This window comes from Antechinus flavipes, chromosome 2 (genome assembly GCF_016432865.1).
Source record: "Antechinus flavipes isolate AdamAnt ecotype Samford, QLD, Australia chromosome 2, AdamAnt_v2, whole genome shotgun sequence".
NCBI lineage: Eukaryota > Metazoa > Chordata > Mammalia > Dasyuromorphia > Dasyuridae > Antechinus > Antechinus flavipes.
Genome location: NC_067399.1, coordinates 338,559,963 through 338,575,510, shown reverse-complemented (window position 1 = coordinate 338,575,510; position 15,548 = coordinate 338,559,963). Strand labels below are relative to the sequence as shown.

At 33.1% G+C, this 15,548-nt stretch overlaps 1 protein-coding gene across 14 annotated transcripts in view; it reads right to left on the bottom strand.

Annotated features, from left to right (window-relative positions):
• GPHN (gephyrin) overlaps positions 1-15,548 on the bottom strand; it is a 725,565-nt gene that overhangs the window by 625,601 nt on the left and 84,416 nt on the right. The gene's annotated exons all lie outside the window — the stretch shown is intronic.

Below are 15,548 nucleotides of genomic sequence, written 5' to 3'. Positions count from 1 at the left end.
GCAATCAAGAGACTATAGGTAACAATGAAGGTAAAATGTAGGTCACCTATCAGATACAATAGAACCATAAGATCATAAGAAAGAACTGTATTCATTTACTAGTCCAACTCCTCACTTCACAAATAAGGAAACTTAGGCCTGAAGGTAAAATAACTTGCCAAAGATCACATTAAGTCATTAGAAAGATTATAATCTGTCTATAAAACACTATTAAACACAATTTCTTAGGGTATTATATACTATTATTTTCTATTTTCATTATAGATATTTTGAGCAATTCAGATTAAATAGGGGGCTAGCCTCAATATAATTCTTTCCAGCCCCACTCAATATAATTTTAAATAAATACCATGCTAGAATCTTTCTCTAACATTACTTACTATATACCAGATTCCACTAAAACAGGAACCCATTTTGGACGCTTATACAAAAGTAAGGCTATTGAAAAAATGGTTTTACCTATATAAGGTAATTCAGTGGGAAACATTAGACAGATTCATTAAATAAAAGCCATTACCCTTCCAGTTTATTTTTATCATTTCTGTGCTGTCAGAAGAGGTTCATGAATGCTTTTAAAATGCAGAATCATGGGATTAAGAGATTTAGAGCTAGAAGGGATCCCTAGGAGCATCCTAGTCCAAACACCTCATTTTATAGTTGAGGAAATCGTGAACTAGAAATATACTAATAATAATAAATTCCAGAACTACTACTCAATTTTCTGACTACTACAAATTTAATGCTTTTCCAACTGTACCACACTCAAAATCTGTTTGATTTTATTAGTTTCCTCCAAATACTTAAGGTATAGCTTTAAAACTAAGGTACATCACTGAGACAGTCTCTATATAAGGTACTCTCAACATATCCAAGTGTAAACTAAAGGGAAAAATACTTACCTTAAAAAAAAAAAAGTGACCTCACAAATGTTGGTTAGATGCTTTTTGATTACTGTTGTGTAGAGAGCCCGAACTCTGGAGAAGTAAACTTGAAACAAGGTGTTAACTCAATGGAATTGATGAGATAATGGTTCTCTAGTTCACACATATTCAGTTACTGTAATGATGTAATTATAATAGGGTATTTAAACTGGGGATAAAATCAGACTCAGAGAGGGACTGGTTGAAATTGGCAGACTGTCAGACTGCTGGAGGAGACTGGGTCAGACTATGACAGACACAGACTATGAAGGAGACAATAAAGACTTTGGACTTTATTCTTGTCCATTCTCTTGGTGTCTATCCTGCCGAGACCGAGACCCTTCCAGAAAACCTCCAAAAAGCTAGCCCAAATATTACAACTATGATTATTTCCCACTCGCAGAATGTAAGAAAGGAGATTTCATAAAAGATTCCGTGAAATATGTACTTTCTTTGTCCTTAAGGAATTCAAATTCCAATAGAAGGTAATTAGAGAGTGGAGCTATAGTTGGAAAGGGAGACAGCAAGATTTAGAAACAATGGTTGAAAAGAGATATGGAAGCTTTAATCTGGGCAAGGTAAGGTAAAAAAGTGACCTCTCAGAACCTGGAATCCCAGGTTCAGAATTCGAGGTTCCAGCTGAAGGGAGATAGACTGGGTCAGAGTGTATGCAGAACAGTATGAAAGTGGCCAGGAAGTGGCATATTCAAGAATGAAATCAAAGTTGGGAATGTTTTATTTCTAATTTGAAATGTGTGAAAGGTGGTGATTCAGGAAAGGTGATAAAGGAAGCTCAGGAATGATAAAGGAGCTGGATATGTAGATCTGTGAATTATCTCCATAAAGGTGATAATTAAGCAAGCCCTATGTAATTGATGGGGTCATTAAGAGAGATTATAGAGACCTAGGGCCTAGGAGCAAGCCTTGGGGAACACTTGTGGAATATAGATACTTAAAATTATCTTATAGTTATGAAAAGGAACAGAAATCTGATCAATATCTAGAAGAAGAAAAAAGACTTGGGCAAGTTTTATTAAAGAAATTCTTCATTTTAATCTTGAACAATTACAAAATTCCATATGCCTAAGAATTAAGTTAATGTTGTATGATTTTCTAGTGATAAAATGATGAGAGAGACAATATAGTGTAGTAGACAGAAAGACCTGGATCAGATTCCTAACACTGACATACACTAGCTGTGTGACCTTAGGTAAAATCACTTATCTATCTTCTCAGTGCTCTAGTCAACTAAGACTAAGGAGTAGAGGTGATGATCTGCATGGTTAAAAGGAATTCTCTAATTGGAAGTTCCCTACACTAATGAAATCACAGACCAAGATTCTCTTTAAATTATTTTATTTTATTCCTATTTGTTATTTATAATTTTTTTTTAAAAAAGCTACAGATATTTGTCCAATTTGAACTTGTGTTACTTCTACCAAAGGTAGGCTTTTCAGGAATCTTCATTTGGTAAAAAGTGTTATAAGAAAGAGAGCTTTAGGTTAGTCTAATATGAGTCAAATTAGACAGCAGATAGTAGGGTATTATAGAAGATTACTTGGGCAGCTAGATGGTATAATGGATAGATAGAGCACTGGCCTTGGAATCAGGAAGACTAATTTTCCTGAGTTCAAATCCAGCCTCAGGTGCTTAACTAGCTGTATGACCCCTATTCAAGTCATTTAACCCCGTTTGCTTCAATTTCTCATTTATAAAATGAGTTCAAAATGGAAATGACAAACCATTCCAGTATCTTTGCCAAAAACAAACAAACAAAAAACAAAAAACAAAAATGGGCTCATCAAGACTAGGACAAGACTGAAACAAACGAACAACAATGAAACAAACCCACCTGAATGCCACAATTCAGACATCATTTAGAAGAGAAAGAGTGTTTAGGTTTGCATCTGAACCCAAATGAAATCTCAATTCTCAGAAGGCAGAAATCAACTCAAGCATAACAGACAAAATGCAGTCCCAAAAGGGAAACTAAAGTCAGCTGACTTTGGTACAAATTTGCTTCTGACCAAGATAACAACTTTGTCCTTTGCCCCCTAAGCTTGCTGTTTGACATTCCTAATATGAGACCAGCTTTTACATGACCAATCCAGCACTTCCTTAAATCTTCTGGTTATAAGATTTCTCTGCTTCTTCTAGAGATGAGGCAATTGCACCACTGAGCATTTTTAGCATCATCAGGTCTTATACATAGTAGAACCTCGCAAGACAGAATTCAAAGGATCAGAGAGAAAGGTGGAAAATGGTATTTGGCAGAGATATCCTAATATCACACAGCAGGTACTCAATAAATGTTTGTTAATTTATTATTTAACTGGTTCTAGGAAAATATATTAAGAGAAATAAAATTACAGGAGGCTATGGTAGGTACACAGGGATAATAGGGATAATGTTAGAAATGCTCACTTTAAACAGATGATGATACAATTTACTAATATTATTATTGAAAAGTTACACTGGTCAAAGCAGTTTTATATTACATACTCTCAGAAAGGATGGGAGAAATTTTCCAAAAACAAGATTTTTTTTCAGTATAATTAAAAAATTTGTAAATTGATATTTAAAATGGAAAGCTAGAAAAAGGCCTAGAAAATGCATTTTAAAAGTTTTAAAGGTCAATAATTTAATGGTTCTATGTAGTACATTAAAAAATCTGGTCATTTCCAGAAAAAAATTTTTTCCAACCTAGCTTCTCACTTGAATCAAGATAAGAAATATATTTAAAAGTCTTTAAGTCAATTCCAAAGACTATGCAGTAATATAATATGAAGAAGAGGAGGATTAGCATTAATCACAATCACAACTTTTAACTTGTTCATTTCTAAATACCTATTACATTTCTGCTGATATAATTTTTATAGCTCTTTTTGAAGATATTATCCTTCTGTTTGTTTTTCTAGCCTTTGTCATTTAATTAAATGCTTATTATAAGCATTAACTGCATCTTGAATGAATAATATTTATTATATCACATATTTTGGCATATTTTCCTTTGGCCTCTCCTTCTTCCAAGATTCTCTAATTCTATAATGTCAAGAATACACCATTCTTTCAATCACTGAGGTATGCAACCTAAGGGTCATCCTTGTCTATTCCCTCTCCACCTCTCAATCCACTGAATTACCAAATTTTATTAATTCTGCCTCCCCAATTTCTCTTGAATCTGTCTCCTCTCCAATCACAACATAATTCATTCTAGTATATGCCGTCATCAATTGTTGCCTGGGCAATATACCCTTCTAATTAATCTTTCTAAATCCATACTCTTTTATTGAAAAACAGCAGAGTGTGATGCAGAGAGTCCAAACATGATATCAATGGGACAACACTCGCAAGAGCAGTCTGGACAAGATTAAAATGTAGTTAGTGAATATTTAACAAAACAAATAAAAACACAATAAAAGATATTATATTTTATAGCTAAATCAATATGTGACCCACATGGATTCTTATGGATTAGTCACCATAATCTGAATTTGATACCACTAAATATAAGTAGATAGACTTGGAGTCAGGAATACTTGGCAGACATTTCATTGCTGATAGTTTTTAGTTGTATGACCAGGAGTGCAAAGGGCTGAAACTCTTGAGTTGATGCATTGAGGTCAGACAATCGAGCACTAAAGCTAATTACCGATTAGTCAATACTCTATTAGCATATTTTTCAAAAATGGCCCTTCCCACTACTCTGTGCTGGCTCGATAATTGGTATATACAGAGAATTGAAGGAGGGACTAAGGAGTGGAGTAAGACTAACCAGAGTCACTTTTTGGGTGGGACATGAAGAAGAGGTCGTGGAGATCCTGAGTCCATCCAATTCACTTTTACCCCTAAAGACCAAGAATAAAGACCAAGGACCTTTGCTTATCCTGACTTTGGCTGATTCTAAGGTATCCAGGATGCTAACTCGGTCTTCACACAGGAGCCAGTCACTTAAATCAATTATCCTATGGTAGTCTATCAAACTGACTTTGAAACATATAGAATCTCCAAGATTATATACCAGTGAATTTCAGCTGACTTATTAAAAGTAACATGGATTAATGAAAGAGAGCTGTCCTTGTGATCAAGAACTGCTTATTGATTGTGTAGCCCTAATTAAGTGCACAAGGAAACTATTATTATAAGTTACAAGCAATAGCAGAATTACAATGATAGAGGTCCAGCATGTTTGGTGGACTTTCTATAGTAAACTTTTGGAAGGACAATAAAGTTGTAAAGGATGGGAAGCTATCAATGGATTATGTTTTGTATTTTTGGAGTAAAATTGATGCTATCCAGAGGAATATTTGAGTACTCTTCATCAATAGGGAAAAATAACTCACCCTGGAAGCAATCTAAATGTCCAACAAAAGGAGAATATCATGGAATATTATCATATAATTAAAACCAAGAAGTAGGAGTAATATTAAGAAAATTGGTAAGACTGTTATGAATAATGAAAAGCAAAAGAAGAACCAGAGGACAGAATACAAAACCAACTATAATCAGTAAGAGAAAAAGCAAATGAGAATGTCAAGGAAAAGAATATTGTAAGATACAGAACTCTAGGCAATTCACTGACCAATACTATCTTCAAAAGATTTGACAGTAAAGTACACCTTCCACCTAGTGTTGTACAGGTAAATATTTAAATGAGGTGGAAGATGAGTGGCGTAGGAGAAAAGGGGGCATGTATGCATGAACTTAAAAAAAAGATGATTTGCATTTTTAGTACTTTTTAAAATGTGATAAAAAACAACACAATAATAAAACTATAAATCAAATCCTAATTTTTAGTGATATGATTACTGAAGCATAAATACTCAAACTAAAATTTTAACAATGGGTTTTAGAAATAAGCTGTAAATAGTTAGTTCCAGAAAACTTCTGCTTCCCTCTTTTTCAGAGATGAGATGGACACCAGATGTTCTAAAAGGCATACATTTTCAGATATGCACTGATTTGTTTTCCTTGAGTTGTTACTAGGAAGGATACTATTATGGGAATGAAGTGAGTATTTGGGAAACAATAATGTTATAAAAAAGAAAAAAGCATCAACAAAAGATTTTACAAGGAAAAAATGAATTGGAATGAACTGACAAAGCATTCTGATAGACTTAGAAAGAGTAAATGAAAAGATACTATGAAATTTAATACCCTTAAATTAATTTATTTAAATGTAAATGATTGTAAAATTGGTTACATCAATAATTAATATAGTTTATAATACTTAAATAAAATCTAATTATCATCTAAATCTGTTCCAAGAAACATAAGTTGTCTTAATATAATTTGATTTTTAATTTTAATACAATTAAATCTTACAATTAATAATACAATTAAAAAGTTGAATTCTATCCTCAATATATTTTGACTCTCAAGTATAAAAACCTACTTCACTGTGATTAAGAGTTTTGCCAGGCAGCTCTTTTGTAGTGGCAAAGAACTTGAGAGAATAATCATCACTGGGGGAATGACTGAATGATTTCTGGTATATGAATATGATGAAATACTACTGTGCTATAAGAAATGAAAAATAGTTTCAGAAAAACCTGGGAAGATCTATGTGAACTGAAACAAAGTGAAGTGAGCAGAACCAAGAGAAAAATTTAGACAATAACAATATTGTAAAGATGAACAAGTTTAAAAGATTAAATAATTTTGATCAACATAATGACTACATATAATTCCAAAGGACTCAGAATGAAACATGCTATCCATCTCCTAATTGGAAAGCTGTTACACTACAAGACTTAGATATTTTATTTTGACATAGTTAATGCAAGAATTTATTTTGATTAGATAAGTAATATGGGCTTTGTTTTTCTTGCTTTATCACTGGAAGTGGAGGATGAGGAGAAAAGAAAGATTTTCATAAATTTTTTTTGTTTGTTTTAAGGTATTGTCAGAGCAAAACATGGCACTTTGAAAGACATAAAATACCAAACAAAGCCCTGGAATTATACTATTACCAACATTAAGTTAGAAGGAACATTAAAGGCTAATACTTTTTAAAATTAAATTTATTTTAATAAATTTATTACTAAAATATTTTTAATATTTTAGAAATGAAGAAACTGAGGCTCAGCAAGATAAAGCTTGCCAAAGTCACACAGATGGTAAGAGGAAGGATTAGGTGGGATTTGAACCCCAGGGTCCTCTGTTAGCAAATCCGATGCATAACTGTACCATAACAAAAACCATTAGAAGAGCAAAAGAAGTCCTTCACTTTGATCACCAGTTATAATAACTCCGAAGTAACAGTCATATTTTATCTCGCCAAGGTCAACCACTATACTTAGCTCTGTAACACTGAGCTGAGGTCTATCTACTTTTGTGACCTCTAGAGTCAAAATAATCATGTATAATCCTTTTTCTACATGAGTATTTCAAAAGTTATACATACCACACATGCCACTTTTACATATTAGAATTGCTATCAATCTGCACTTCCTAGCTGAGCCAAACAGATGAGCTATCCAATTAGGTCAGAGTATGGCATTATTTATTTCTTACTTTTTTTTTTCATCATTGATAACTGAACCAGTCTCTCATGTTATTTTGATTTCACTGAGGTTTCATAGAGTTGTAGTACATAATGTAATTAACTTATCATTTCCAAACAGAATCTTATCATCACCAGAGAATCTTTTTGTCTGTACTATGGATAGAACTCCTAGAGTGTAAGAATTAGAAAGCTTTAAGAACCTGAGAAATCATCCATTCCAAGTTTCTCATTTTACTGCTAATGACAATGAATCTGAGAAGAATGACTTACCTATGACCACAACAACTAATAAGTGGCACTTCTGGAACTTGAATTCAGGTATTCTAACTCCAATATAAATAAATTAAAATATTTAACAGACAATAAGCATTTCTTAAGCATTTTCTAAGTGATAGGCACTAAGCTCTGAAAAGACAAAAACAAATAAAGTTTAAAAGACATTCTAGTCTTCATACCTCTGAATGAGCACTGAGAAAAGGCTATATTCAATTTGGCAATTAAAAGATCACTAGTAATTTTGAACAGTTATTTCAGTCAAATAAGGTTGGAAGCCTTCAAAAGGTTAGAAAACTGAGAAGAGAGGAAGGATAGGCACTGACTATAGATGGTTTTCTCAAGGAATTTGATTATGTAATATTAGTATAGGATAATAGCAAGTGGGATTGGGCAGTTAATGAGGGTTTTGTAAGGATGGAGGAGATTGGGGCACATTCCTAGGCAATAAGAAAGTAGTCAGAGACAAAGTGAAGACTGGTGATAATAAAGGATACAATCTGCTAAAGAAAATGAGATGAAATCAGATCAGTTGGGCAAATAAAAGAGTTTGCCTTGGTAAGAAGAAAGGCAAGCACTTCAATTGAGATCATGTAAGAAACCTGTAGTAGACCCAATCAGCACAGTTTTCTGTTTTCTCCAACTCTATTCAACAGCACAGAAATAGGAGCTATGGTAGAAGATGGTGAGAGTCATTCAAGGTTGAGACTTAGCCGCTAGATCAGCAATTCTTGAATGACTACTTCATTTAACTGAACTTAATTAGCAACAAAAGGACTAATAGGGAGGAATAAAGTTCTAGTTAGTGTGATAGAGAGTGAGTTGGAGCATTATGGTTGAATGGAAAGACAAATGAAAGCACTTAAATTCAAGCCTGCCTAGTTTATTAAGTCATATATTTAATAAAAAGTTAACAAAGCAGGTCTACATTTTAAGATAATCCTTCATTAGAGATCTATATGGCTATCCATGGTGTTACATTAATCACAACTAGTATTTATTCAGGGTTTAACAATTCTAAAGCGCTATACATGTTATCTTGTTTGATATACTAGCTCAGAGATAAGGGAAGACAGCAAAGGTAGTTTTCAGCTTTCCTTTATTATATAGTAAAAGTAAAAAAGTAAAAATTTCTATGTTGCTCATTTCTCAGGAGTTTTAGAACAATGAGTGGTACAGAAGTAAGATTCAGTTCCCTACACTGCCAAATTTATACTTTGGGATCTTTGAGCATTGAAAATGGTTGAGGGTTGACAGAGGAAGCAAAAGAGGGAAAATGTCTGACAACCCATGACCAATTCATTGGACCTGTACTCATATAGATAGGAGTTTGCTATCATGCTCTTGCTTATGCTAAATTTTCTTTCCCAAATGGCCATGAGCTCATAAGGGACTCCATGGCAAAATAAAAACCAAAAAATTAAGTTTGTTCATGGCCAGAGCTTCTGATTTAATTCAACTCTCTTTGGACCATTCTCCAGACTCTGAAGCAACTAACTGCAGCAAACAGGTTAAAATTCACTTGGGTTTTTTTGTTCAGTGATTTATATATTAAGAGATTTTGCATCTATGAGATGTGATGGCAAATAATTATGTAGGTGTGCAATGCATGTATTCATCTAGCAAGCAATGTCAAATGATGTATGTTCTCAAAGGAAGTATGGTACTTACAGTTTCAAAAATTCCAAAAGGCAATATGATATAAATATATGCATTATAGAAAGGCTAAGAGAAGCAACAATCCAAACACTGTGAAAAACATATTATGGCCATCAATATTTGGTTGCCTTTGCTTTAGTCTCTCTGCTCCTAATTTTTCATTGTGATGTAACCAGGAATGCTTAAAAACTGGAAATCAAGTAGAAATTCTAATAATTATTCCCACTACTGATGTCTTTGAATATAGGAATGATCAAAGAAGTTATGTTTGCTGTCTGAAAACCAACATGTAAAAAACCCCAAAACCATATAGGCATGATGATGAATTTTTGGTCTGGAAAAAGAGACACCAAGACTTAAAAAACAGAAAGCCAGTCAGAAGATTTAGATTTAAAAGACTATGTCTAACGATTTTACCACTGGATAAGGAGTTTCTGCCTCAAAACTTTCCTACACTAAGTAAATCACAGCTTCAATATAAAAATAAAAACACAAACTCATCTCTCAATAAACACCTACTAAGGCATAATTTAAAAATAGCTTACATTTATACAGAATAAGATTATATAGACAAGGAAGATAAATCTATGTGGATGTGAAAGAGGTACAAATAGGAAAGAGAAACAAGAAAGTGTAACATGAGGATAGAGGGGCTGTGATGACTGTGCAGAGGGAAAAAAGATCTCTTATCTTTTATAGTCCTTGTAGATCTGCTTTTATATTAAATCGACTACTTTAAAGAGTTAAAGAGTTTAACACAGTTCAGATGACTAACTTGTATCACTCAATTTTTGTTTACATATTACACAAATTATGACGTTGAACTTCTTAAGAAATAAGTGATTAATGAAATCTTTGGTAAAGTGAGTCTGCATTATAGATGTTAATTGAAAAAAAAAGGACATAAAAACAGAATAGAAGATATTTTTATTAGAGCATGACTTAGTAACATTGAAATTTATCTCCACTGTCTCCCCTATTCTTCCAGTGGACATAAAAAGACATGACAAATTTATCTCCATTGTCTCCCTTACTCTTCCACACAGTGGACATGAAAAGACGACATATTCTGACTGAATAGAAGAAATTTTGACGCTGCTGAGAATAGTTACTTTTAGGAATGAAAAAAAAATGCTAGTTAAAAAGCAAAGCAAGAGCCCAAATGATCAAAATGCTCTTAAGATCATTGATTTGATATTGATGGCACAGGACATTTTTACTACATAAAAAAATGCCTGATAATTTTATAATTGCATAACAAAAATCAGTTTGACCAATAAACCAAATGCTTTAAACAGCTGTTTTTTCATTAGTGTGAACAGTATTGTCCATACAGATCACAATCTTCTTATGCCATCTGGAGGCAGCATGATATAATGGAAGAATTGATGGAATGAATCTTAGGAAGATCTGGACTCAAATCTTACTTTGACCTTGTATAACAAGCAAGTTTTTTCATACCTATTAACCTTAGTTATCTCATCCTTAAATACAGTAATATCTATACCCCTTTCCTCAAAGAGCTGTTGTGTGGATAAAATGAATTGATGTACTTTATTAAAGCACTCTGAAAACCTTAAAGTCGCATATAAATGTAAGCTCTTTTAAAATTATACCTTAGCAGGTGTTTACTGAGAGATGAGTTTGTGTTTTTATTTCTGTATTGAAACTGTGATTTACTCAGTGTAGGGAAGTTTTGAGGCAGAAACTCTTCATTCAGTGATGTCAGACATAGTTAGACACAAGATTTTAAACCCAAAGATAGAATTAGCATCAATCTATGTTTACATACCTTTAAAAAAATTCGAGATATAACTAGATATCTATAAGTACCTGAAATAATCATTTCCAAAGCAGTCTTAAAATTACCTTACATAATCTTTCTTAAAAATTATTCAGAAATCTCTTACCCATGATCTTTTATTCTCATCTACCACATCTAAACTTTGAACAGTATTTAACTTATTTAATCATAATTAATTATCTATCTTATGTAAAGACATTTTAAATACATAGTTTCATTCATTCAATCTTCCCAGAAATCTAATTTTATGTTCCCAGCTATCTATAAGATACCACCACATGGATTCCCCACCAATACTTTAACCTAATACACCCAAAACTCACCTTCCCCTAAACCCATCTTTTCTAATAATGTTTCTAATTCTCTTAATGGAAACAACTTTTAGCCTCAAACTTCCAGAGATCTATACAAAAATATACTTTGTCTAGTGAAGATAAAACTTTTAAATTTCAAAATTTGGGGAAACACATGATAAAACTGCATATATTTTATAGTTCCTATCCCTAGCTACATTATGAATACAATGAGAAATTCTGGCATCCATACCTGAAAATTAGTCTTTTGCAAGAGCAACTTTCAAATACTAATGTCACTCAAATTGGAAACTAGTTGTATTTTGATAGTCTTAAAATTATAAAATATCAAGGAAACCATGATATACTTAACATTTAATTTTATAACTTATAGAAATAAAAAGAATATATTCTACCAGGCAACAAGGTGGTATCATAGATAAAGCATGGGGCCTGGAGTCAAAAAGATCCAAGTTTAAATTTGATCTCAGACACTTGACTAGTATGTGATGCTGGACAAATGATTTAACCTCTGTCTCAGTTTCCTCAAATGTAAAAAGGGGATAATAATAGCATCAATATTATAGGGTTCTTGCAAATCACAAGTAACATAACATTTCTAAAGCACTTCATACAATACTTGATATGCAGTAGGCTTATTCCCTCCCTCTCCTCCAACAACTCATTTCACTGTTACTAAATGTGGTTTTTATAGCTTTGATGAATAAAATGTTTTAAAAATATATCTTTATCTCAGCTATTTTAATTTCTATTTTTGTAAATGCACATAAAAATGTAAATAGTAATGAAAATAACAGGTTAGGATTAGGAAGTAGACTTCTTATTTCACTAGTACAGCAAGTTTCCAGATGAGGAATCTCTATCAATGGAAGATCAGCAGCTTTTCTACAACTTATAGTGTTAGAAGAGTTATCTAGACATTTAAAAAGTTAAGAGGCTTGCCAAGATCACATATATATTAGAACCAAGACCAAATATATAAATCTCCCTAGCTTCAAGGCCAGCTCATTATCCACTACACTTCACACATGTACAAAAATCATCAAATAACAATATATTAACAACTAATATAATGGCATATGTATATATTTTATATATAAACATGTTCTGTCATATTAAGAGTAAATACTCATTTTTTTTCAAATAATAGGGGACCCTTAGTCAAAACTGCTTGGACACCACTGATGTAGGAAAGCTTGACATGTACTTGGGTTTGATTCAAGGGTAGGACAATTCCTGGAACCCTGGGCTCTTATCAGTAATGTCATGAAATGGGATACTGGAAACTGCATCTTTCTCCTTAGTTAATCCTAATCAAACCATTCTCCTGATATCACATCAGTTGCCTGTGGAACAAGTACCTTCTTACTCAATAGCTACCTCTTCACCCTGGCATCTTATGCACTTCTTCCTCTTCTGTTATTTCTAACCAGCCAACCAATTTACATTATACTGACATCAAAACCAAAGTAAAAAAAGTCTCCACAGTTGCTAGAGGTTCTGGGCCCACAATTCAACTGGCATATATTCTAAATTTACTTATGTAACAGTATCACAGATTTCAAACCAGAAGAGATCTTAAAGGTCATATAGAGACCAATCACCTTATTTTACAGAGAAAAAAACTGATTTCCAGCAAAACTAAATGAACTATCTAAGGTTATTACTCATCCTGCCACCACTCTAATGCAAGCTCTTACCACATCACACTTGGACTACTGTTATTAGCCTACTGGTAGATCTGCTTGCCTTAAGTTTCTCCCTCTTCCAATCCATCCTCCACTCAGCTGTCAAAGAAACATTCCTTAAATGCAAATATGACTTTGTTATCCCATACTCAACAAACCCCAGTGGCTTCCTATCACCTCCAGGATCAAATATAAAATCTTCTGCTTAATATTCAAAGATTTTCACAACCTTACCTTTCTTCTTCCCCACCTTCTCCAGCACTTTTCCAATCTTCTTTCAACCCATACATACTCTTGAATCCAGTGAGAGTAGTCTTGCCATTCCTTAAGTATAATGCTTTATCTCCCAACTCTGGACATTTAATCGATTGTACCCCGATGACTAGAATAGTCTCCTCCTCAACCTATCTCCCTTACTTGGCTTCAAGTCTCAGCTAAAATCCCATCTTTTACCTGAAGTCTTTTCAAATTTCTCCTCACTATAGTGCCTTCTTCCTGTTGACTGTTTTCTTTTTATTTAGTACATAGCTTATTTCTGCTTATTTATTTACATGTTGTCTCCCTTCCATTGGATTGTGATCTCTTCAAGAGCAGAGACTACTTTTTACCTTTCTTTGTACCCCCAGAGCAGCAAAGGCCTACTATGGCACATAGTAGGAAATTAATAAATATTTACTTATCAACAGGTTCTAAGTGACAGAACTAAGATTCTAACTTAGAATCTCTGACTCTAAATCAAATCAATTAATAAGCATTTATTAAGCTGTATCAAGCTTTGTCCAAAATACTTTGAACAGAAAGGCAAAAAATGAAAACTGCATTTTTAAAAAGAATTAAAAAAACATCCTTTATGGGAGACAATGTGTACATATAATACATGCAAAATTTATACAAAATAAATATAGGATAATTTTGCTTCCCTCATCCTTACTTAAGCTTTTATCTTTTTTTGTTCTTAATAGTATTTTATTTTCCAATTACATGTAAAGATAGTGAGTTCCAAATTATTTTTCTCCCTCTTTTCTTTCCCTCCCCATGGAGGCATGGGACAGCAAGCAGTCTGCTTTGTTATACATGTACAATCATTTTAAACATATTTCCATATTATTCATGTTATAAAAGAAAAACCAAAATAAGAGGGAAAAAACATTAAGAAAGAAAAAAGTGAAAATAGTTTGCTTCAATTCATATTCATAGTTTTCTCTAGATGCAAATGGCATTTCCATCACAAATTCATTGGAAATTGTCTCAGATCGCTATAATCCTGAGAAGAGATAAGTCTATCATAGTTGATATTGTGTATAATGTTCTCCTGGTTCTGCTCATTTCACTCCACATAAGTTCTTATAAGTCTTTCCAGAGTTTTCTGAAATCAGTTTGTTCATCTTTTCTTACAGAATAATAGTATTCCATCACAGTCAAATACCACAATCTATTCAGTCATTCCCCAACTGATAAGTGTCCACTCAATTTATAATTCCTTGCCACCATAAAAAGAGCTGCTACAAACACATTATATATGTGGGTCTTTTTTTTCCCTCTTTTATGATCTCTTTGGGATAAAGACTTAGTAGTAACATTGCTGGATCAAAGGGTAGGCATGGTTTTACAAACCTTTGGGCTTGGTTCCAAATTGCTCTCCAAAATGACTGGATCAGTTCACAGTTCTACCAACAATGCTTGTTTCTACAGGGTCATTTTGAAGGGGAAAGACTAGCCATCAGAGAATTAGGGAAGATCTTACCTATCTGACATGGCATCTGAGCTAAACTTTGAAGAAAAACAGGGATTCTAAGATATAGGTAAGGAGAAAATCTTTACATGAACAAGCTTTCAATTTCAAGTGTAAAATGAGAGGGTTAAATTAGATGATCTCTAAGGGCCCTTTCAACTAAAACAGTCAAGATTCTAAGATTTATCCATTTATTATATGCTCTATATTATAGCCTCACAACAAATCTTTAAGACTTGTAATCCTAGTTCATTCTAGGATTAAAATTTAGCTATTTTATAGATATCTGAATGCAAGATTTAAACTATTTCATCACTAACAAGCAAAGCATCTGGTTGAACTAAGAGCCTCCTGTTACATGTTACCACACAGAAGAACAAAGCATCTACTGGTGCTGTACTACAACTATACTTTGGCCAAAGGGTCCTCATGGTCTCCAAATAATTTACTCATTATTCCAAGTCTATCTTCTTGTAATAAAGATGAGATCCCTAGTGAGCAGAACATCTCGTAAAAAACATTTCTGGAGTCAAATGCAGAACTACAATAAGGACAGTCTTGACACTGAAAAAATATGCTCAGAAGTTCTGAGCCCTCTTTCTTCTTTATCTCCCATACCTAACAAACCTATCTCTGGAAGACAAACCATT